The sequence below is a fragment of the Nerophis lumbriciformis genome, linkage group LG22, assembly GCF_033978685.3.
Source record: "Nerophis lumbriciformis linkage group LG22, RoL_Nlum_v2.1, whole genome shotgun sequence".
NCBI lineage: Eukaryota > Metazoa > Chordata > Actinopteri > Syngnathiformes > Syngnathidae > Nerophis > Nerophis lumbriciformis.
Window position 1 is genome coordinate 14,567,466 of NC_084569.2, and position 26,268 is coordinate 14,593,733.

Sequence of the window (26,268 nt, forward strand, 5' to 3'; positions counted from 1 at the left end):
TTGTTTATTTATTTATTGTCTTTGTGATTTGGTCTTTTTTTCGGGGGGACCATCACCCCTCTCCATCTGCATGAAAAGTGTCCGGCAATAAAAATAAATAATAATAATAATAATAAACAGCATGAGTAGCAAGCCTCATCATAAGTGTAACACAACATCTTGTGAGAGTTTTGCAACGCATTCTTCTAGAGTCTAATCACTTCCACACAATTCTAATTCAATTGTAACTTCAGATGCAAAAATAACCAGCTTTTTTTTCCACCCTCCCACTCGAAGTGCCGTCCATCCATCCATTTTTTACCGCTTGTCCCTTTCGGCTATAATGAAGTTTTGTGTGTTGAGCACCGCCGGGCTCGATGCGCGCTCCCAAGCCGCCCTGCCTGCAGCTCAGCCCGGGTCGGCTTCTCGCAGCTCCTCGCCGAACTTTGCGTGAGTTATATTCGTTACCTCGCGGTGGATTCACGCGTCGATCCCCGCAAGCCAACACGATGTAGAAGTAGTCTTACCTCTAACGTATTTATGTCCACGCGTAAAATGATGTCCACGCGTAAAGTCCACAAGTTTCCTCCGCTGTGTGCGCGTCAAAGCCAGCGTTAAATTAAGACGGGACGAGAGACGCGTTTGCGTGGAGGAATGCGCTGGAGTGGCGGCTGCGTGCACACAGAAAGCTTCTTTATTGTTGGTGCTGGAGCAGGATGGGAGGAGCCGGAGTCACCTTGCAGCTTTTGAGCCGCAGATTCCTGCAGCCAGCGCATGAACGCACTTCACTGGCGCTACCTGTTTAAAGACATGGCTGTCCTTTTATTTTATTTTTTATATTTGCCGTGCAACAAACTTTATTTATCTTGCATTTCTACGTCCTTGCTTTGTGTGAAGTGGACGTGTGCAGGTGTGCTTACGACACAGCCACATCTGACGTCATGACAGCAAAGTGATAATGGACTTTTTTTATATCATGTGCTCTGTTCATTTCGAACATGCATGCCATGCAATTAGAGATGTTCGATAATATCAACCGACAAATGCTTTAAAATGCCATCCATCCATCCGTCTTCTTCCGCTTATCCGAGGCCGGGTCGCGGGGGCAGCAGCCTAAGCAGGGAAGCCCAGACTTTCCTCCCCCCAGCCACTTCGTCCAGCTCTTCCCAGCATTAAAGTGTAATATCGGAAATGATCGGTATCAGGTTTTTTATTATCGGTATCGTTGTTGTTGTTTTTTTTAAATTAAATCAACATAAAAAATATAAGATACACTTACAATTAGTACACCAACCCCAAAAAACCTCCCTCCCCCATGTACACTCATTCTCACTCATTCACACAAAAGGGTTGTTTCTTTCTGTTATTAATATTCTGGTTCCTACATTATATATCAATATATATCAATACAGTCTGCAAGGGATACAGTCCGTAAGCACACATGATTGTGCGTGCTGCTGGTCCACTAATAGTACTAACCTTTAACAGTTAATTTTAATCATTTTCATTAATTACTAGTTTCTATGTAACTGTTTTTATATTGTTTTACTTTCTTTTTTATTCAAAATCAATTTATTTATCTTATTTTATTTTATAAATTAAAAAAAAAAAGGACCTTACAGTATCTTCACCATACCTGGTTGTCCAAATTAGGCATAATGATGTGTTAATTCCACGACTGTATATATAGCGGTATCGGTTGATATCGGTATCGGTAATTAAGAGTTGGACAATATCGGATATCGGCAAAAAGCCATTATCGGACATCCCTACATGCAATGTAATAATAATAATAATAATATTAGATTGTATTTGTAAAAAGCACTTTATATTGAGTAAACAACCTCAAAGTGCTAAAGTGTATTAAAAAAAATTAAAACAAATAAAAAGATATTAAAAAATAAATAGAAATAAAAACTAGAACAGCCAAATACCTAAAACTAGTATGCATATGTTGGAAAAAAAAAAAAAAAGGCTTTTTTTTAAAAGAAAGGTTTTTAAGCCTTTTTTAAAAGCATCAACAGTCTGTGGTGCCCTCAGGTGGTCAGGGAGAGCGGCGGAGCAGAAAGCTCGGTCTCCCATAGTTCGTAGCTTCGTCCTCGGAGGTTGGAGGAGGTTAGCCTGTCCGGAGCGGAGGTGTCGTGTGGAGGATGTGGGGGTGAGTAGTTCTTTGAGGTAGCGGGGGGCATTTCCATGGAGGCACTGGTGGGTTAGTAGGGAGACTTTGAATTCATTCCTGAGTGGAACAGGAAGCCAGTGAAGGGATTTGAGAGTTGGTGTGATATGGTCGTAGTTCCGCACTCTCATCAGGACCCTAGCAGCACTATTCTGTATGTATTGCAGCTTCTGGATGTTCTTGCTATGTAATGCATCACATATTTCCACTTGTTTCATTACAGCACGTCCCGAAAAGGAGTAGGAAGAAGCTGAGCTTATTGAATCCTACCCCTTTTCGTACCATAGCAATTTTATCTCATTCTATTGTTCTCTGTTACAGAACAGTGCATAAATAATAAATAAATAATATACCATAGTAAGCATACAAATATGAAACACATAACAGTCTCTTAAAGCCCAAGCTGTTTGTTTACATGCTTTTTTTTATTTCTCTTTGCTATTTGGACTTATTGGACCCTAATTAGGGTCCAATAAGATAGATTAGGGGCTTCACGGTGGCAGAGGGGTTAGTGCGTCTGCCTCACAATACGAAGGTCCTGAGTAGTCTTGGGTTCAATCCCGGGCTCGGGATCTTTCTGTGTGGAGTTTGCATGTTCTCCCCGTGACTGCGTGGGTTCCCTCCGGGTACTCCGGCTTCCTCCCACCTCCAAAGACATGCACCTGGGGATAAGTTGATTGGCAACACTAAATTGGCCCTAGTGTGTGGATGTGAGTGTGAATGTTGTCTGTCTATCTGTGTTGGCCCTGCGATGAGGTGGCGACTTGTCCAGGGTGTACCCCGCCTTCCGCCCGATTGTAGCTGAGATAGGCTCCAGCGCCCCCCGCGACCCCAAAAGGGAATAAGCGGTAGAAAATGGATGGATGGATGGATGGACCCTAATTAGAATAAAAACTAAAAAATCATATTTTGATATGATGTACTTAGTCCATAAGTACACAAATGTGTACTTCTTGTGTAGTGACCAGTGTTGGGTTAGTTACTGAAAACCAGTAACTAGTTACAGTTACTAGTTACTTTATTTCAAAAGTAACTTAGTTACTAACACCAAAAAGTAATGCGTTACTGTGAAAAGTAACTATTTAGTTATATATATATTTTTTTTTAAGGCCCCCTTTAATGCCCTTTTCACCTTCATTTCAGTACTGTTATTGCACTGGAGACTAATACAATCTGTTGATCAACTTGACATGCATTTGCATCACTGAACTCTGCTAAGCAATGTGGTCTACATACAACACACAAAGACAAAGATATGTTTCAAAGGGCCAATTTGTTTCAGGCCAGAACAAATTGACAAAACTATTTTAAATAGCTGCAACATAACATACATAAGTAACAAACAGCACAATAACAACATAGCTGTAAACCAAGGAAGGCACACACTACATACACAAAGCCTAACCAGGCGTTTTTTTATCTCAAGGAATGTTGAAATAAAATCATGTCTGAAGCCCAGAACACTCTACACATTTCCCCAGTTTTAGTTTAGGGATAAGGAAAGGTTGGCCTGGCCCACTAGCATCCCTCTTTATGTTTGTGAACTTTATAGTCTATACATTTAGAGTGATGTGATAATCAAACACTCTAGAAGTCTAGCATGAAAGAGCAACAGTATGTAAAAGAATTGACAGAGTGTGTGTACCTTCGGTGCGCAGTGCCTCGTTAAAATCCAGCCGCTGTTGCTTAGGAGGTGAAGTGTGTCTCTCTTTACAGGCTTCGCCGAAGCATGTTGCTTTTGTAGCTGTTTCAGTAGATTTGAATTGCTAGGATAGGATCTTTGATCCAAGACACAACTTACATTTAACTAAAATGTTAATTTCTTTGTGGTCGACAAAAGAAAAGTAGTGAGAATATCTCCATGTTAAGAAACTCGGCTTCGGGCTTTGCCATGTCTTGTTAGTAAACACAGACACGCCCCCTCCCACACACACACACAGCACGCGCCGTGCCTCTTCCTTGTCGCCTCTTCCGCAGCGCTCCAATAAAACACGCTCAGATCTTCTCAGTTTCTAGCCGATACTGCGTTATTTTACGTTATTTTTTATGTAGTAACGCATCATGTAGTAACGGTAGCTGAGTTACTGAATAACAAAAATAACGCGTTAGATTACTATTTTCCGCCGAAAGTAACGGCGTTACAGTAACGCGTTACCTTGTAACGCGTTAGTCCCAACACTGGTAGTGACATGCTAATTTTTATTTTTACACTTTTTTTTCCCAAATTCCTTTGTATGTTATACTCTTCTGATAGCAGTATAAGTGTCCATATGTCGGCATACGACCCCAATTCAGTAGTGTACACAATTTTGGAAATAAAAGCCAAAAGGTGCTGTCCACGCATGTGGCCACTAAGGCCTTTAGAGGTTTGTAGGTACTATTTTCAAGGACCGGCTTTCCACTTGTGCCGGATAAAAATACAGCAAAAATAAGTGCATAAAAAATAAAACTCACTAATACGCTGAATTAGTGGGAGCCCCGGGCTTGTTTCTTTGCAATGAGATGCAGATGGAAATCAGCCTTTGTCTACAATCTTTGATATGTTGATATGTTCATTAATGTGCATTGTGTCATGCCACAAAGTTATAACAAATATAACAAATGGCAACTTCCTATGAGGAGTTTTGTTGTACATCTATAAACAAGCTTATTGGTGTGTCTAGTGGGACAGGCGAAAGTTAAGTCGGAGAAAATGCTGTCCTTTATTAAAGGACTTTGATACCTTTCTAAATAAAGGGGACCACAAAAAATGGCATTATTGGCTTTATTTTAACAACAAATATTACGGTACTTTAAACATATATTTCTTATTGCAAGTTTGTCCTTAAATAAAATAGTGAACATACAAGACAACTTGTCTTTTAGTAGTAAGTAAGCAAACAAAGGCTCCTAATTTAGTCTGCTGACATATGCAGTAACATATTGTGTCATTTTCCATTCTATTATTTTGTCAACATTATTAAGGACAAGTGGTAGAAAATGAATTATTAATCTACTTAATATCTGCTTACTTTCTCTTTTAATACGTTCTATCTAGACTTCTGTTAAAATGTGATAATCACTTATTCTTCTGTTGTTTGGATGCTTTACATTAGTTTTGGATGCTACAACACATTTGGGTATCGATCCGATACCAAGTCGTTACAGGATCATACATTGGTCATATTCAAAGTCTTCATGTGTCCAAGGACGTATTTCCTGAGTTTATAAACACAATATAATTTTTTTTTTAAATGAAAAAAGATTTTGTGATGCTAAAAAATATTGATGTAATCATAGTAGTATCGACTAGATACGCTCCTGTACTTGGTATCATTACATTAGATGTTAGGTGTAGATCCCCTAATGGACCGGTACTTTTTAGAGGTGGTATAGTACCGAATATGATTCATTAGTATTGCGGTACTAAACTAATACAACAAACATAACATGGCATTTAGTTTAGTCATGTTCTGTCATTGTCAATAATCCAAATGAGGTTCTGTGCTGGATTAAGGCCCATAGTTCCATTTTGAATATATATTTTTTTGACAGGAAATTAATCGTAACTGGTTTATTCATTTTAATATATGCTTTAATGCTTTAAAATTACAGGTTAACAATTCTATAATTCAACATGTCTGAAAAGTAGCAGGAAGAAGCCATTCTCAGTCATTTATGTGCCAGTCTACCACTTTTTACCAGTTAAAGAAAAAAAAAAAACAGCGTAATTATAATAACTTTTACGCATATGACAATATTAAATGTTGAAAAATTATTTTTTGGCATGACTAATTCAAACAATCAATCCAACTTTATGTGTATAGCATTTTTCAGGTGCAGGCAAATTGCAACACAAAGTGCTTCACATCAGTAAATAAGGGGGGAAAAAAGCACAAATATGCACGCACATACAACATTATTAACAAAAACAAAACATGGCATTGTACTGACGATGGGGGTGAAATGCCAACTTAAAGTTAATGTAATCTAAAAAATAACATAACTATTTTACTATATCAAAATATATGTTATATACTGTATGCATACAAATAAAATATAAATAAAAAATTAATAAATGAATAAAAACATGTAATAGTAAGAATAATAGTAGGAATAAAAATAATACAAATTAAGAATTTAAGAGTTTAAAATGATCAGCAAAAGAATTATTAAGAAGGTGTGTTTTTATTAAATAATGATAATATCTGTAAACACTTCATATATAATACAAACAAATACAGCAATAAGTTGTTTTTAATGACATCACTTCCCAAATTGGTCCACTTTGGCTGTAATCCTCATATACCAACGCACATAATGTGTAAAAAAAAAACCAAGTCAAATGTTTACGTCAGTGGTGCAGCAGCTTGAGAAATGTAAAGAAAATGCCCTTTTCAATCCATCTTTGCTAACTTCACTTAATGTCCAAATGCATTGATGCATCGATTGTATTCGCTACATTTCTCAACAAGCTATTGCAAGGAATTTAGGGATTTCGTCTTCTAAGGTCTGTAATATCATCAAAAGGTTCAGAGAATCGCACGTGACATTGAATGCCCGTGACCTTAAATCCCTCAGGCGGTACTGCATCAAAAACTGACATCAGTGTGTAAAGGATATCACCACATGTGCTCAGGAACACTTCAGAAACCCACTGTCAGTAACTACAGTTCATCGCTACATCTGTAAGTGCAAGTTAAAACTCTACTCTGCAAAGCGAAAGCCATTTATCAACAACACCCAAAAACGCCGCCGGCTTCGCTGGGCCCGAGCTCATCTAAAATGGACTGATGCAAATTGGAAAGTGGTTCTGTGGTCTGACAAGTCCACATTTCAAATTGTTTTTGGAAACTGTGGACGTCGTATCCTCCGGAACAAAGAGGAAAAGAACCATCCCGACTGTTATAGGCGCAAAGTTCAAAAGCCAGCATCTGTGATGGTATGGGGGTGTATTAGTGCCCAAGGCATGGGTAACTTACACATCTGTGACGGCACCATTAATGCTGAAAGGTACATACAGGTTTTGGAGCAACATATCATCGTTACCATGGACGCCCCTGCTTATTTCAGCAAGACAATGCCGAGCCATGTGTTACAACAGCGTGGTTTCATAGTAAAAGAGTGCGGGTACCAAATGCATTAATGAATTGATTTTATTCGCTACATTTAGAGAGTATAATAGAGAGAATAAAAATCCACAAAATGCTGCAGAAAAAACAGATTTTTGGCTCAACCGGAAACATTGCCTATTTTTTACACACGTGCTCGTCTCCAAGCTGTAATGTGTGCTAACAGCAGTCGCAAAACTACCTGTCAGCAAATAGTGTCGGCACAACAACGTCCAGTAAGGCAGCAAAGCCTTACTGGAGCCCCTCGCACTCCCCAGTGCAGCTTCTGTTGAAAAGTGGAGAGGTAATTGGAAGCAGGCCTATAAGTTCTGCTGCAGGGAGGGGGGCTGGGGGTAAAGGGGATGATGTCACCCTCTCGCTGGAGGCGTAGCGACTCAGACTCAAAAAGAGCACTCTCTCCGCCCGCCCCGTCCTCGGGGCCACCTCAGGCACGTGTCACTTCCAGCCGCGCCCAGAGCGTCCTCGGGATGGAAACGGTCGCTTTTTATGCGGCTTTTGTTATACGACAAACACAATCGTGCACACGTCCATCTGCAACACGTTAGAGCGTAGAGAGTGCGGGGGGGGGGAGACAAACGCAATAAAGTCCCTCGGGGTCCAGATGGAGCTTTGCCAGTCCAAAAAGAAAAGTCTCAGCACTTATCGCACTCGCCTGTGATAAACCAAACCACAGCACCGGCGCTGAGGTTATCTCCTCACGCCGAGAGCGACCTATTTATCCAGCTTTTTGTGGCTGGACTGTGCTGCGTGGCGGGCCAGGACCGGAGGTTCTGCAACTAACTGTAGACCACATGTTGTGTTTTTGTATATAGACGCACGCTTCTGCCTCGCATATTTATGGCCAGCTGCGGAGCAAATACGGAGTTTTCCAGGATAAATATTTAGCAAAGCTCTCAGGACGACGGAGCGGTGCAGTTGTTGTACTGTACACAACTACAGCCACAAACATCACACTGTATCATCACTTTGACTGGAAATAGTCATTTGTACAAACCCCGTTTCCATATGAGTTGGGAAATTGTGTTAGATGTAAATATAAACGGAATAGAATGATTTGCAAATCCTTTTCAACCCATATTCAATTGAATGCACTACCAAGACAAGATATTTGATGTTCAAACTCATAAACTTTATTTTTTTTTGCAAATAATAATTAACTTAGAATTTCATGGCTGCAACACGTGCCAAAGTAGTTGGGAAAGGGCATGTTCACCACTGTGTTACATCACCTTTTCTTTTAACAACACTCAATAAACGATTGGGAACTGAGGAAACTAATTGTTGAAGCTTTGAAAGTGGAATTATTTCCCATTCTTGTAGAGCTTCAGTCGTTCAACAGTTCGGGGTCTCCGCTGTCGTATTTTACGCTTCATACATTTTCGATGGGAGACAGGTCTGGACTGCAGGCGGACCAGGAAAGTACCCGCATTCTTTTTATACGAAGCCACGCTGTTGCAACACGTGCTGAATGTGGCTTGGCATTGTCTTGCTGAAATAAGCAGGGGCTTCCATGAAAAAGACGGCGCTTAGATGGCAGCATATGTTGTTCCAAAACCTGTATGTACCTTTCAGCATTAATGGTGCCTTCACAGATGTGTAAGTTACCCATGCCTTGGGCACTAATGCACCCCCATACCATCACAGATGCTGGCTTTTGAACTTTGCGTCGATAACAGTCTGGATGGTTCGCTTCCCCTTTGGTCCGGATGACACGATGTCGAATATTTCCAAAAACAAATGGAAATGTGGACTCGTCAGACCACAGAACACTTTTCCACTTTGCATGAGTCCATCTTAGATGATCTCGGGCCAAGAGAAGCCGGCGGCGTTTCTGGATGTTGTTGATAAATAGCTTTCGCTTTGCATAGTAGAGCTTTAACTTGCACTTACATATGTAGCGACGAACTGTATTTAGTGACAGTGGTTTTCTGAAGTGTTCCTGAGCCCATGTGGTGATATCCTTTAGAGATTGATGTCGGTTTTTGATACAGTGCCGTCTGAGGGATCGAAGGTCACGGTCATTCAATGTTGGTTTCCGGCCATGCCGCTTACGTGGAGTGATTTCTCCAGACTCTCTGAACCTTTTGATGATATTATGGACCGTAGATGTTGAAATCCCTAAATTTTTTGCAATTGCACTTTGAGAAATGTTGTTCTTAAACTGTTTAACTATTTGCTCACGCAGTTGTGGACAAAGGGGTGTACCTCGCCCCATCCTTTCTTGTGAAAGACTGAGCAATTTTTGGGAAGCTGTTTTTATACCCAATCATGGCACCCACCTGTTCCCAATTAGCCTGCACACCTGTGGGATGTTCCAAATAAGTGTTTGTTGAGCATTCCTCAACTTCATCAGTATTTATTGCCACCTTTCCCAACTTCTTTGTCATGTGTTGCTGGCATCAAATTCTAAAGTTAATGATTATTTGCAAAAAAAAATGTTTATCAGTTTGAACATCAAATATGTTGTCTTTGTAGCATATTCAACTGAATATGGGTTGAAAATGATTTGCAAATCATTGTATTCCGTTTATATTTACATATAACACAATTTCCCAACTCATATGGAAACAGGGTTTGTATATAAATGAAGTGTGTGACTAATCCAAATGTATACGGTGTGACTATGTGTAGCGATTATATGTGGAGTGTTAAAGTTAAAAGTTCAAGTACCAATGATTGTCACACACTAGGTGTGGCGAAATTATTCTCTGCATTTGACCCATCACCCTTGATCACCCCCTAGGAGGTGAGGGGAGCAGTGAGCAGCAGTGGTGGCTGCGCTCAGGAATCATTTTTGGTGATTTAACCCCCAATTCCAACCCTTGATGCTGAGTGCCTAGCAGGGAGGTAATGGGTCCCATTTTTATAGTCTTTGGTATGACTCGGCCGGGGTTTGAACTCACAACCTACCGATCTCAGGGCGGACACTCCAACCACTAGGCCACTGAGTAGGTGGTGTTGAGATCGGTGCGGAAGTCCAGAAAGGGCAAGGCAGGCTCAGAGGTCCAGGGACAGGAGCGAGGCGTCGTCCGGGGGAAGGCGTGAGGTCGAGATCCAGGACGGCAATGTTTATACTACTATGACAGACAATGGTTATAGTACTATGATATAGGCAATGTTTTTAGTACCTATTACATAGGCAATGTTTTCGTACTATGACAGTCAATGTTTATAGTACCAGGGACGGCGTGGCGTGATTGGGAGAGTGGCTTTGCCAGCAACCTGAGGGTTCCTGGTTCAATCCCCACCTTCTACCAACCTCGTCATGTCCGTTGTGTCCTTGAGCAAGACACTTCACCCTTGCTCCTGATGGGTCGTGGTTAGTGTGTGAATGTGTGTGTGAATGGGTGAATGTGGAAATAGTGTCAAAGCGCTTTGAGTACCTTGAAGGTAGAAAAGCGCTATACAAGTATAACCCATTTACCATGCTATAGGCAATGTTTTTAGTACTATTACATAGGCAATGTTTTAGTACTATGACATAGGTAATGTTTTTAGTACTATGACATTGCCGTTTTTTTAAGTACTATGACATAGGCAATGTTTTTACTACTATGACATGGGTGATGTTTTTAGTACTTTGAAATAGGTAATGTTTTTAGTACCATGACATAGGCGATGTTTTAGTACTAAGACATAGGGGATGTGTGTTTAGCACTATGCCCTCAGTGATGTTTTTAGTACTATAGCATAGGCAATGTTGTTCGTATTATGATATAGGCAATGTTTTACTACCAGGATATAGGCAATGATTTAGTACCATGACATAGACAATGTTTTTAGCACTATGGCATAGGCAATGTTTTAGTACCATGACATAGACAATGTTTTTAGCACTATGGCATAGGTAATGTTTTAGTACCATGACATAGATAATGTTTTTAGCACTATGACATAGGTAATGTTTTAGTATCATGACATGGCCGTTGTTTTAGTACTATGACATGGGCAATGTTTTTAGTACTATGACAGAGGCGTTTAAAGTACTATGACATAAGCAATGTCTTTACAACTATGACATACTGTAGGTGATGTTTTTAGTACTTTGAAATAGGTAATGTTTTTAGTACCAGGACACAAGCGATGTTTTAGTACTAAGACATAGGCGATGTGTTTAGCACTATGTCCTCAGCAATGTTTTAGTACTATGACATAGGTAATGTTTTTAGTACTATGACATAGGCAATGTTTTAGTACTATGACATAGGTAATGTTTTTAGTACTATGACATAGGTGATGTGTTTAGCACTATGTCCTCAGTGATGTTTTTAGTACTATGACACAGGCAATGTTTTTACTACTATCACATAGGCGATGTTTTTAGTACTTTGAAATAGGTAATATTTTTAGTACCATGACATAGGCGATGTTTTAGTACTAAGACATAGGGGATGTGTTTAGCACTATTTCCTCAGCGATGTTTTTAGTATCATGACACAGGCATTGTTTTAGTACCATGACACAGGCATTGTTTTAGTACCATGACATGAGCAATGCTTTAGTTCTAAGACATAGGTGATGTGTTTAGCACTATGTCCTAGGCAATGTTTTTAGTACTATGACATAGGTAATGGTTTAGTACTATGACATAAGCAAAGTTTTTAGTAATATGACATAGGCTATGTTTTTAGTACTATGAGATAAGCAATGTGTTTTAGTACTTTGACATAGGCAATGTTTCTAGCACTATGACATAGGTAATGTTTTAGTACTTTGACATAGGCAATGTTTTTAGTACTTTGACTTAGGCAATGTTTTTACCACAATGTTTTCGGTATTGTGACATTTTGCACAACTCTTTGTTTTGGCAAATTTTGGTTGACTTTGGAATAGTGAGACCTTCACAAACTCAACCGGTTCCATCTTCACTTAATAATATCACATATTTCCACTCCATTCACTCTTTCTTCGACCTCATTTGCCCGCCATCAGTTATTATCCATGCTCGTCTGTAGTGCCAGCAGGAAGAGGAACCTCTTTCAAGCATCTAGTGCCGAGCTAAGCCTCATTCCAACACTGTTTGCCAACAACTACCAGTTTGGTTGCCAAAAGAGCCCAAGAGTGCGGCCAAAGGTGGGCTCACTGAGGCGAACGTGGCGTTTTATCGTGTGTTACGGCATGACTGCATGTGCCGTCATAACACCGTGCCTCTGCTATGATGTAATAAGCTCGCATCCAAGCCCGCTCCATAACCCGGCAGTCCCAAGGGAGCCAGTAAAAGACTAGCATGGTGCGGAGTCTGTTAACACAGCCAGTTAAGTGTTTAAAGCTGCAGGCCTGGACACACCATAGGCCCTCTTCCACAGCAGGAACTTTTACTGGAACTTTCCCGTTTACATGGGTAAATAAAGTACCCCCTGTGTTTTCACCAAAAACTACCCCGGTTGATTAAGTTCACCACAGAACTTTCCACCAGAAAGTCTTATCTTTGTCCATGTGATGTCAGATGAATCAAACATTGAGCTGTTTGGCCACAATACCCAGCAGTATGTTTGGAGGAGAATAGGTGAGACCTTTAATCCCAGGAACACAATTCCTACCGTCAAGCATGGTGGTGGTATTATTTTGCGCTCTGGGCCTGTTTTGCTGCCAATGGAACTGGTGCTTTACAGAGAGTGAATGGGACAATGAAAAAGGAGGATTACCTCCAAATTCTTCAGGACAACCTAAAATCATCAGCCCGGAGGTGTCATGTCTTTTGATCATGTTTTGTTTGGCTAGGTTCTGTTTGGTTTTTGGACTCTTTTTAGTTCCTGTTTGTGCACTCTTGCTTGTTTTGTTTCCATGACCACCCATTAGTTGCGCCTGTTTTCAGGTTCGGACTCACGCACCTGCCATCAATCATGTCACTATTGTTTAAGCCTGTCCTTTTCAGTTAGTCTGTCTGGCGACATTACTTCTGCTCACTTCATGCCATGATCTGCTACCTCTGATACCCTTGCTACCTGAAGATACCATAGTTTATGCTTCATGCCATGCCACAGTAAGTGTTTTGTTTCATGTCCATAGTTTCTGCCCAAGTGCAAGTTTTTGTTTTCTTAGTCAAGTTTGTGTCTCCGCCTTGTGCGCACCTTTTGTTCACTTAAGTAAGAATTGAATCATGTATTTACCTTCACGCCATGTCCGGTCCAGTTCTCTTGCATCTCGGGAAAACAAACCCCACCATAGTCCACGTCATGACAGGAGGTTGGGTATATGCAGTTGGGTGTTTCAACAGGACAATGACCCCAAACACACGTCAAAAGTGGTAAAGGAATGGCTAAATCAGGCTAGAATTAAGGTTTTAGAATGGCCTTCCCAAAGTCCTGACTTAAACGTGTGGACAATGCTGAAGAAACAAGTCCATGTCAGAAAACCAACACATTTAGCTGAACTGTACCAATTTTGTCAAGAGGAGTGGTCAAAAATTCAACCAGAAGCTTGCCAGAAGCCTTTTTGCAGTGAAACTTGCCAAGGGACATGTAACCAACTATTAACATTGCTGTATGTATACTTTTGACCCAGCAGATTTGGTCACATTTTCAGTAGACCCATAATAAATTCATAAAAGAACCAAACTTCATGAATATTTTTTGGGACCAACAAGTATGTGCTCCAATCACTCTATCACAAAAAAAAAAGAAGAGTTGTAGAAATGATTGGAAACTTAAGACAGCCATGACATTATGTTCTTTGACAACGACTGCATGTGCTATGAGATACAAAAGTGATACTTAAAGATAACTTTCTCCGATGCTGCCACAAATAGAGTCATTACATGTTTTCCTTTCTTCTATCGCCCCAGTCCGGTTCCCAAATGTTGGGGATGTGTGTGAATGCTTACAGGTGCACTTTGTTGACATTATGACATCTGTATTTAGTAAACATTGAAGTGCTGTGTTTGCCACATCATTTCAAGGAATGAAGCAATTGTTATTTTTGCAAGGGGGTGCAGGTTGTGTTACACAGTCCTAATTGAATTCAAACAACACTATTATTCACTGCAAAAACTGAAATCTAAGTAAGATGAAATATCTCAAAAAAGGGTGATATTTGCTTATTTTATGTCTGATAAGATAATTCTTCTCACTAAGCAGATTTTATGTTAGAGTGTTTTACTTGTTTTAAGGGTTTTGGTCCTAAATGATCTCAGTAAGATATTACAGCTTGTTGCTGAGATTTGTTGACCTAAATTGAGTAAAACATGCTTGAAACTAGAATATCAAGTGTTGCAAAGCTGTGTCATCAACACTCACAAGTATAAAACTACTTTTTTAAAGTAATAATTTCTTATTTCAAGCATGAAATAAAAAATCATGACCTTGACACAATTGTGTCTCATAATTAAAACAGATGACAGCCAAATGGACTTTGCTGTTTTATTTTCAATGAAACAATAGAAAACATGTACTCATAAAGTAGTACAGTTGGCACAGTACAGTAAACTGACAGTTAATATTTAAACATTTAACATGTGACATTTCTAACAATTTTGAACAGAAATAGTTCATGCACATTCAGATAAATTCTTCAAAATTACAATTAAACATTTTTTGTTCGGGGGCCGGGCTGTATATATGCACACTAATTGACTGAAAGAGCACTCACTTGGCGCGATGATGTCATGTTATCCATGGAAAAATGCATTTTTAGACAATATCATTTGCCTGAGCGGCTAGGAGACCCCGAGAGTAACAAGCGCTTGCCTTGTTGCCTTTCCATTAAAAACACTAAATTAGTTTTTAGTATAAGTTTGCTGGTTTCAAGAAATGTAATGCCGGGCGCATATCATTATTTCAAGATAATGGCACTAGCATTTACTTCATTTAAGAATATTTTTCAACATATTGATCAAAAATATATATATATTTTTTTTTTTCTACCAAGAAAAGTGCACTTGTTATTGGTGAGAATATACTTATTTTAAGGTATTTTTGGGTTCATTGAAGTTAGCTAATTTTACTTGTTTTGGAAAGTCTTGAGAAGCCAAATTGTCTTGTTCTATTGGCAGATAATTTTGCTTAGTTCAAATAAAATACCCCTAATCTTTGTATTTTTTTTTTTCTTGTTTTTGAACACTGACTTTTTGCAGTGTTTATATGTATATATATATATATATATATATATATATATATATATATATATATATATATATATATATATATAATATATATATACAGCCCGGCCCACGGGCAATTTATTTATATATATATATATATATATATATATATATATATATATATATATAGTTAGTATAAGTTTGCTGATTTCAAGAAATGTAATGCCGAGTGCATATCATTATGTCAAGATAATGGCACTAGCATTTACTTAATTTAAGAACATTTTTCAACATACTGAGAAAAAAAGTTTCATATTTGTTTTTTCTACCAAGAAAAGTGCACTTGTTATTAGTGAGAATATACTTATTTTAAGGTATTTTTGGGTTCATTGAAGTTATCTAATTTTACTTGTTTTGGAAAGTCTTGACAAGCCAAATTTTCTTGTTCTATTGGCAGATAATTTTGCTTAGTTCAAATAAAATACCCCTAATTTTTGTATTATTATTTTTTCTTGTTTTTGAACACTGACTTTTTGCAGTGTTGAACTCTTGAAATTGATTTTATCCTTACATTGTCTTTCATAACTGGCGGTTATTTTATGCCTGATGGTTTGCATGCTCACCTCAGTGGCCTTGTGCTTTCTGACTTAGGCATCGCAAGCCTGGGAATGATCTTGATTATTTTCCCATTAGTGGCCCCCTGCTCTTTATATCTTCCACTAAATAGTGTGCCCTTTGTGAGCATATTTTGCATATGCATTGATGTTTGCGCTCATGTGTGTTCTAAGCAAGATGCATTCGGTGCCCCTCAACCTAAAAAAAAAAAAAAAAAAACACATCTTCCCGTCACACCTAAATGTGCTGTGACGGCAGTATGTGTGGGCTCTCGGAGACGGGACCGGATTTCTACTTTACAAGGCTCCGGCTTGCCATTTCTTCCCACAGCGGCCCAGTAGCGAGCGAAAGCCGACTGTGGGAACCAGAAGCACACTGAAGGAACCTGGAAAGTGTTGATGATGGGGAAGCTGTGAGCAGCCATTGTGGATTAGCGGCTATGGGAACCTATAAATGACACAAATATGGAATCATAAACACTCTCGAAGCAGAAGTTGTCCTGGTTAGTGTGAGGACAAACACACGATAATGTTCATAAAACTGTCTTTCGTAGCCGAACATTGCATAATATATCACGCTTTTATTTTGGTATCCTCATGTGGGATCTTTAGTCAGTGGTTCAAAAGGGCTCTTTCACCCAAAATATTATTTTGGCCCTTCTGACTGTTTGTCTGTCAGGAGGAGTCTGACGATGATGTCATTTTGAGCTTGTCAGCCTCTTAAAACGCCATATTTTATTTAATAGCAAAAGACCCTCAGAACTTGTACACAATCTATATTACACTGCAAAAAGTCAGTGTTCAAAAACAAGAAAAAAAAATACAAAAATAAGGGGTATTTTATTTGAACTAAGCAAAATTATCTGCCAATTTGGCTTGTCAAGACTTTCCAAAACAAGAAATTAGCTAGCTTCAATGAACCCAAAAAATACCTTAAAATAAGTATATTCTCACTAATAACAAGTGCACTTTTCTTGGTAGAAAAAAAGAGACCTTTTTGCTCAATATGTTGAAAAATTAAAAAAAATAAAAATAAAAATAAATATGGCCCTGCGATGAGGTGGCGACTTGTCCAGGGTGTACCCCGCCTTCCGCCCGATTATAGCTGAGATAGGCTCCAGCGCCCCCCGCAACCCCAAAGGGAATAAGCGGTAGAAAATGGATGGATGGATGGATGTTGAAAAATATTCTTAAATGAAGTAAATGCTAGTGCCATTATCTTGACATAATGATATGCGCTCGGCATTACATTTCTTGAAACCAGCAAACTTATACTAAATACTAGTTTATTGTTCTTAATGGAAAGGCAACAAGGCAAGCGCTTGTTACTCTCGAGGTCTCCTAGCCACTCAGGCAAATCATATTGTCTAAAAATGCATTTTTCCATGGATAGCATGACATCATCGCGCCAAGTGCGTGCCCTTTCAATCGATTAGTGCGCATATATACAGCCCGGCCCCCGGCCAAAATTTTTTTAATTGTAATTTTGAAGAATTTTCCTGAATCTGCATGAACTATTTCTGTTCAAAATTGTTAGAAATGTCACATGTTAAATGTTTAAATAGTCAGTTTACTGTACTGTGCCAACTTTACTACTTTATGAGTATGTATTTTCTATTGTTTCATTGAAAATAAAACAGAAAAGTCCATTTGGCTGTCATCTGTTTTAATATGAGACACAATTGTGTCAGAGTCATGATTTTTTTTTCATGCTTGAAATAAGAAATTATTACTTTTATACTTGTGAGTGTTGATGACACAGCTTTGCAACAGTTGATATTCTAGTTTCAAGCATGTTTTACTCAATATAGGTCATCAAATCTCAGCAACAAGCTGTAATATCTAGTACTGAGGTAATTTAGTACCAAAACACTTAAAACAAGTAAAACACTCTAACATAAAATCTGCTTAGTGAGAAGAATTCTCTTATCAGACAGAAAATAAGCAAATATCACCCTTATTTGAGATATTTAATCTTACTTCGATTTCAGTGTATGTAGTGTAGAATCTTTGAAACAATTTGCTCACAACGGACATGATGTACAGTAAATGCAAATAACCCCTCTGTCGTTGAACATTGGCCACCATAAAACTGTTCAACACCGTATAGGTCAAGTTTAAAGGCACTCTCACGCTCATAGGCGCCAATCAATGCCGATCGAGCACCCACGTGGGATTGATGGCAACTTACAATCTTTAAAATTATTTAAAAAAAATCAATCTTCTTGTTATTAATTTTGTGGCGAGTTTTACATAATTATAAAGTCACAAATCGTATAGTCTGTAATTAACAAAGCCTAACCAAGACTTCATTGTGCCCGATAATTAACTAAAGTCACAATCATCTTGACTTTGAACCAGCGAATGAAGTACATACTTACTCAACAGCCATACATGTCACAGTAAGGGTGGCAGTACGAACAACGCCAACACTGTCATAAACATGTGCCATATAGTGAAACCATGCTAAACAACGACGACAAACACAATTTGGAAGAATATTTTCACTTCAGCATAACATAAACACTACAGAACAAATTCCCAGAATTCCCTGCAGCACCAACTCTTCCGGCACACTACAATATAAACAAACGCCATTGGTGGATCTACACCTAACATCCACTGTAATGATACCACGTACATAGTGTACCACTATGATTACATTGATATTTTTTAACATCACAAAATCTTCTTTAGTTTTTTTTAAAATTTATATTATGTTTATAAAGTCAGGAAATATGTCCCTGGACACATGAGGACTTTGAATATGACCAATGTATGATCCTGTAACTACTTGGTATCGGATTGATACCCAAATTTGCGGTATCATCCAAAACTAATGTAAAGTATCAAACAACAGAAGAATAAGTGATTATTACATTTTAACAGAAGTGTAGATAGAACATGTTAAAAGAGAAAGTAAGCAGATATTAACAGTAAATGAACAAGTCGATTAATAATTCATTTTCTACCACTTGTCCTTAATAATTTGTATATTTAAATCATATGTCAGCAGCTAAATTAGGAGCCTTTGTTTGTTTACTTACTAATAAAAGACAAGTTGTCTTGTATGTTCACTATTTTATTTAAGGACAAACTTGCAATAAGAAACATATGTTTAATGTACCCTAAGTTGTTTTGTTAAAATAAAGCCAATAATGACATTTTTGCGGTCCCCTTTATTTAGAAAAGTATCAAGTACTGAAAAGTATCGAAATCCATTTTTGTATCGGGACAACACTAGTATGTATGTATAAATGTTTTGTTTTGTTTTTTTTTATAAATATGAAAATACATTTCTAAAGCTTGACCCAAGTAAGTCAAAATTATCATATAGTTTTTCAAAATGTTGACAAAATTGCAATAAGAAACATACGTTTAATGTACCCTAAGATGTTTTTGTTAAAATAAAGCCAATAATGACATTTTTTGTGGTCCCCTTTATTTAGAAAAGTATCAAAGTACTGAAAAGTATCGAAATCCATTTTTGTATCGGGACAACACTAGTATGTATGTATAAATGTTTTGTTTTGTTTTTTTTTATAAATATGAAAATACATTTCTAAAGCTTGACCCAAGTAAGTCAAAATTATCATATAGTTTTTCAAAATGTTGACAAAATTGCAATAAGAAACATATGTTTAATGCACCTTAAGATTTTTTTGTTAAAATAAAGCCAATAATGACATTTTTTGTGGTCCCCTTTATTTAGAAAAGTATCAAAGTACCGAAAAGTATCGAAATCCATTTTTGTATCGGGACAACACTAGTAAATGTATTTTTATATATATATATATATATATAAATATGAAAATAAATCACTAAAGCTTGACCCAAGTAAGTCAAAAATTATCATATAGTTTTTCAGAATGTTGACAAAATTGCAATAAGAAACATATGTTTAATGTACCCTAAGATTTTTTTGTTATAATAAAGCCAATAATGGAATTTTTTGTGGTCCCCTTTATTTAGAAAAGTACCGAAATGTATCAAAATCCATTTTTGTATCGGGACAACACTAGTAAATGTTTTTTTTTTTTTTTATATATAAATATGAAAATAAATCACAAAAGCTTGACCCAAGTAAGTCAAAATTATCACACCGTTTTTCAAAATGTTGACAAACCTGCAATAAGAAACATACGTTTAATGTACCCTAAGATTGTTTTGTTAAAATAAAGCCAATAATGAAATTTTTTGTGGTCCCCTTTATTTAGAAAAGTACCGTAAAGTACCAACATACTTTTGGTATCTGGACAACACTAATACACACACACACCGAGCACCCACTGGCAGAAATTTATTTTGCTAGGTCAATATGAGTCCAAATCAGGCAATTGTCAGGTTTGAAACATTCAGGAAGTATCCACAGCGTTGTCGACACTACCTCCCCCATCCCCTTCCCCTTTCTTCTCCTGCACAGAAGATTAGCCAACAAGGTAAAAATTGATTTTATTTCTTTATTCATAATCATTGTAGCGACCTGGCTGTTAAAGTTAAGGGGTTTTGGGATTTCAAACTGTGAGTGCACCACAGGGTTAGTGAAAGTGTGTGTGCTTGTTGGCAGGGCGGCTGAAAATGAGGACAGTTCAGATTGTTGTTGTTTTGGCTTTGTTAATAAATAAAATGTTGGTCCAGCCACACCTTGTTATGTTTGTTTGATAAACAGTACTGTATAGCGCTTTATATTGTGTTCAAAGTGTACAAACCTTTACTAAAATATGAACTAGTGTCAAGGCTTGAACCCATTATTAATGTTTACATTGTTTCTTATGGAAAAATCTGCTTCAATATACAAACTTTTTTATTTGCAGCCCTTTGAGACACTTGTGATTTAGGGCTATATGAATAAACATTGATTGATTTACAAAAACAGTTCAAGAACCAATTAAGGGCCTGATTTACTAAAGGTTTGCATGTACTAAAACACGTGCAAACTTGATATCACACACAAAGCTGATCTACTCAACGTGTGCAAAGTGGATTGCGTCTGTTAAGTGAGCAGAATAGGGCGTGTGATCCATTTTGTGTCTCTGTCTTCATTAATATTCAAATTATATGTTGATCATTAAAACGCCCACAATACCGGGAGGAGAAGATGCAAATATAATTATTTAGCGCGCGCAATGTGATTTATTTTATTTTTATTTTGCACATGTGTGAAGGACGCGCACACTGACAGTTTAACACACGGCTGCAGAGACGATAGCCAGGCAAGAATCCTCTGTCCTACGTGTGTATGTCGACATTTTGGCAGTCAAAAGTAAAAAATATTACACATATCGTTTATTCAGCAACATCATTTTATAATGTTATAGCTGCTAGAGGATTTAAGGACTTATTAAAACAAATTACATGTATGCGTTTTGGTCTCATTCAATATTTTTTAATGACGTTTGCTCATTTCACATAGAATATATATCATCAAAAATATTTCTTATATTAAAAAAGCTTCCGTAAGTATGCATTTTTTGCGTTTTCAGAAGAGTTAAAAAGCTACGGAGCCCCTAAAGGGACATGGGGGGAAAACATTTTTTTATAATTTTTATTTTATTTAAAAAACAATTTAGACGTGTATCTCGTGCGCATGAGAAAGTTTCTCGTGCGCACGAGATACATGTCTGAAAAAAAAAAAATACAATTATAAAAAAATGTTTTTTATTTTATTATAACTTTATAAAAAGTTTCTCTTGCGCACGAGATACATGTCTAAAAAAAAAAAAAAATTATAAACATTTTTTTTTTTCTCCCCATGTCCCTTTAGGGGCTCCGTAAAGTGCAGCCTCCTTCCAAAAAAATAAATAAAAGTTTCTAAATACCGGTCGATGCACTCCAGTACTGCTTCTAAAATGCTCATTAAAATTGGTAAATGTCTCCTACATAGCAAACGCCACAGGTAGGACCATGATTACATGAATGTGTAGTAAAATAGTGTCTCCGTGGTGATGACCCGTATATCACACGCAAAATTCTCATTGAAAAAATATGGTCTGCACAACTTTTCAATTGCACACGCAGTGTTAGTAAACCGCACGCGACAAGCCCTCTAATAGCACACTCTATTTTATCGATTGCACACGCTGTTCAGCGTGTGGTGTTTGGATCTTAGCAAATCAGTTTGTAAATAACTGGGAGGGTACAGTTTGTTAAAATGGGTCAATTTTTATCTGATACTCTTGGCATTGCTTGTGGTGTCCCCCAAGGGTCCGTGTTGGGGCCAAAACTGTTTAATGTATATATTAATGATATGTTTAATACATCCAAAGTACTGAAATGTATACTATTTGCAGACGACACAAATATATTCTACAGTAGTGATGACTATAATGAGCTCATAAATACAGTAAACACAGAACTAAACAGAAAAAAAAATGGATGGACACAAATAAATTATCTTTGAATATAAATAAAACTAAGATAGTGATGTTTGGAAATCACAACTTAACGTCTGAACAGAAAATAAGTATTGATGGTACCCAAATTGAAATCTTAAAAGAGAATACATTTTTGGGAGCAATAATTGATAGTAAACTATCATGGAAACCTCATGTCAGACACATTAAAACAAAAATTGCAAAAAGCCTCTCAATTATAAACAAAGCAAAACTATACCTCAATGAAAATGCACTCCGTACTCTATACTGCACCTTGGTACTGCCATACCTTACATACTGTGTTGAAGTATGGGGGAATACTTACCACAACACAATTCATGCCAAACTATTAATCGATTTAAACTATTATACAAACATGGGGTCTGGTTCAAATATAGAGATGAGGGTCTTAAAATTGACCTGTTGTTGTACTCTGTCTCAAAGTGTTAACATGTGCTCAATGTTTCCTTACCATTATTGCTATGTTGTCTATTACCATTGTTGGTATATTCATTGTACCTACATTGTTGATACAAATTATTGTTACAGTGTAATAATTATTGTTACCTGTGGTAATGCCACTATGATACAACATCTGTATTATAATCCTTGAACAAAGTAAGAGTGAAACTCATGTGAATAACCACTGAATGGAGAACTGGGGGTGGGATTAAATAAATTATCTTCTTCCCACTACCTTTCCGGTTAAAACTGGAAAATCATGCATTACATACTACACATTACCTTTTGCACTATATTAATTTATACTATTATGTGTTGTCAACGTTGTACTTTTTTTATGTCATTGCCTGAAAAAAAAAAAAAAAAAAAAAAAAATCGAGGTTCCACACGTTCTAATGTGTGTTCTAAGTCAGTTGTGGTTGCTCTTTCAGGCGTTTTTGAAAATACCAACAAGGTTATAAAAAGGGATGCAAAGATTAATGGATAGAATCCATTCATTTGATTAGGAAAAAAACTTCGATGTATATTCTGTGGCTGTGTGTAACCGATGAAAAATTATCAAATCCGGGATGAAATGAAATATATACAGTGGAGATTTGAAAAAAAATAAAAATAATTAATGCACACATGTTAAAAGTGCAATTTCAATGTTGATGATGTGCATTTACATGAGTTAAAAAAAGCAGAAATCAATTTATTTCAACTATTTTCCCTGAAATATGCATTGAGGCTATAAAGTGTGTTTTTTTACAATTACGCGATTAATTGAACAACTTAGTTGATGGATTACTTGATTACTAAAATAATGAAGTAACTGCAGCCCTTTTCCATATCTTTTAATTCTACTTCTACGCTCATGAAAACAAGTGAAAGACCTAATAAGGATTCCTGAGCCGGACTAACCATTAGTGTGTGTGTGTTCCAGATCATAGCAATCTTGGGTTTAGCGAGATATGATCAAGCTTATTGCGAATGTTTCCTAGAGTAACGGTATGAGCTGCGGTCAGCTAGGACCTCGTGCATGCTTGTTGTATCTTTTCATGTTTGGATAGCACTGATATCTGACTTCTCTTGAGCTCAAGGGATGGATTTGAGCTTATCGCTGCAGCTCTGATAAGAGAGACAGGAGACAAGAGAGTGCAGAGAGGCCTGAAGGAGGACATGGAGGGTGATGGGAGGCAGTGTCACTCATTGGTCGAATACATTCATCATTGTCCTGCAACATTTTTTAAGACCATTTGGGCATTTGTAACATGGCTAGAAACGACACACTGCAGTATTATGTTCCACAGTCTCCACTTTGCTGTAGCAGCCCATTTTCTGTCTGCCTTCAGTCTCTTTTTTATTCCCCAAAAGTAAAAACAAATATCAAATATTAATTGATTAAAATGTGATTAAAATGTTTAAACTGTCCAGTTATAATTTTAAATAATTATATTTAAAACATCAATATTATTTATTGTATAACCAAAATATACATTTGATAGGTTACCAATTCTATTAATTTGATTGCTGCATTAGAAATATTTTTTTAGATAAATATTAGCAAAACATGTTTTTGACTATCAGTTATGAATATTAATATAGGACATCATTTTCACATTGTATAATATATACATATATAGTTATATATTTGTATTTATTTATAGATATGTACATATATAAACAAATATGTTTGATTATCAGTTATGAATATTAATATCATAATTGACTGTCACATGATATATATATATATATATATATATATATATATATATACAGTATATACAGTATATATATATATACATTATATAAAGACAGATGTATATACATCTATATATATATATATATTTGTATGTATTTACATATGTTTACATATATGTAATTTATGTATATATACTGTAATATAATGTGAAAATTATTTCTCATAACTATTCATACTGTAACTGATAGACTAAAATATTTTTTTAATATTTATCTCAAAACTATTATATATATTTGTTATTTATATGTGTGTGCGTATGTATGTATATATATATATACACATACATATAAGTATATATATATACATATACAGTATATAAGTATATATATATATATATATATATATATATATATATATATATATATACACATACATATATACGTCCATATAAGTATATATATATATATATATGTATATATATATATATATATATATGTATATATATATATATATATATATATATATATATATATATATATATATGTATATATATATATATATATGTATATATATATGTATATACATATATATATATATAGATATATATATGTTTATATATATATGTATAAATGCATGTATCTACACTTACCTAATAATAATAAAAATCCTCAATATATGTATGTATTTATATTATATATATATATTTTTTTCATTTATGTATATATAATGTGAAAATTATTTAACATATTACTATTCATAACTGATAGTCTAAAGTATCTTTTTAATATTTATAAACAATTGTATATATATATATATATATATATATATATATATATATATATATATATATATATATATATATATATATATATATATATATATATGTATGTGTGTGTATGTATGTATGTATGTATATGTATATACAGTATATATATATATATATACACATACATATACGTACATATAAGTGGTAGAAAATGGATGGATGGATGGATATATATATATATATATATATATATATATATATATATATATATATATATATATATATATATATATATATATATAGGTATGTGTGTATGTATATATATATATATATGTATGTATATATATAAATACATATATATATATATATATATATATATATATATACACATACACATACATACATACATACACACATACCTATATACATATCTATATATATATATGTATGTTTATATATATATATATGTATGTATATATGTATGTATATATATGTATATATTAATATATATATATATATATATATATATATATATATATATATATATATATATATATATATATATATATATATATATATATATATGTATTTCGTATTTATCTAATTTTGGGACAAACAAATCCTCCAAAAGTAGTGACTTGTTGTAACATATTTTCTGTATCTGTCTATGTGTCGTGATGCTATTTTGTGTCAAAATGAAAGTCGACAATTGGTTAATTTTCAACCTGCCATCACTTTGTCATACAAAAATACATTACTGAAATTAAATTGACTGGATTTTTTTGTAGCCATTCATGGTTGTGTTGTGTGTTTATCATCAGACACATGATGTCGTAGGAGCGTGCCGTCTAATGCGGAGGCACGCCACAACGCTGAGATCATAGGCCTGGAATACTCTTAACTGTACTGAGCAGATGTGTAAAGCCTCTGTTGGTTTAAGAGCGACCTGCTCAGAGTTGACACTTTAAACCAACACACAAGATAAGTATTGGGCCACCAGGTTGTGATAGTGTTAAAAAGACGGATGTGTCTACCTTGACACGGAGTCGAGGTAAACGACAAGC

At 36.0% G+C, this 26,268-nt stretch overlaps 2 protein-coding genes across 2 annotated transcripts in view; one reads left to right on the plus strand and one right to left on the minus strand.

The window, feature by feature from the left end:
* Positions 1-661, minus strand: part of vasnb (vasorin b) — a 54,611-nt gene extending 53,950 nt beyond the window's left edge. The window contains exon 1 of the mRNA XM_061974179.2: positions 507-661. The gene's annotated coding sequence lies outside the window, so the exon portion shown is untranslated. The remainder of the gene's footprint in view (positions 1-506) is intronic.
* coro7 (coronin 7) overlaps positions 1-26,268 on the plus strand; it is a 360,770-nt gene that overhangs the window by 249,699 nt on the left and 84,803 nt on the right. The window lies entirely within an intron of this gene.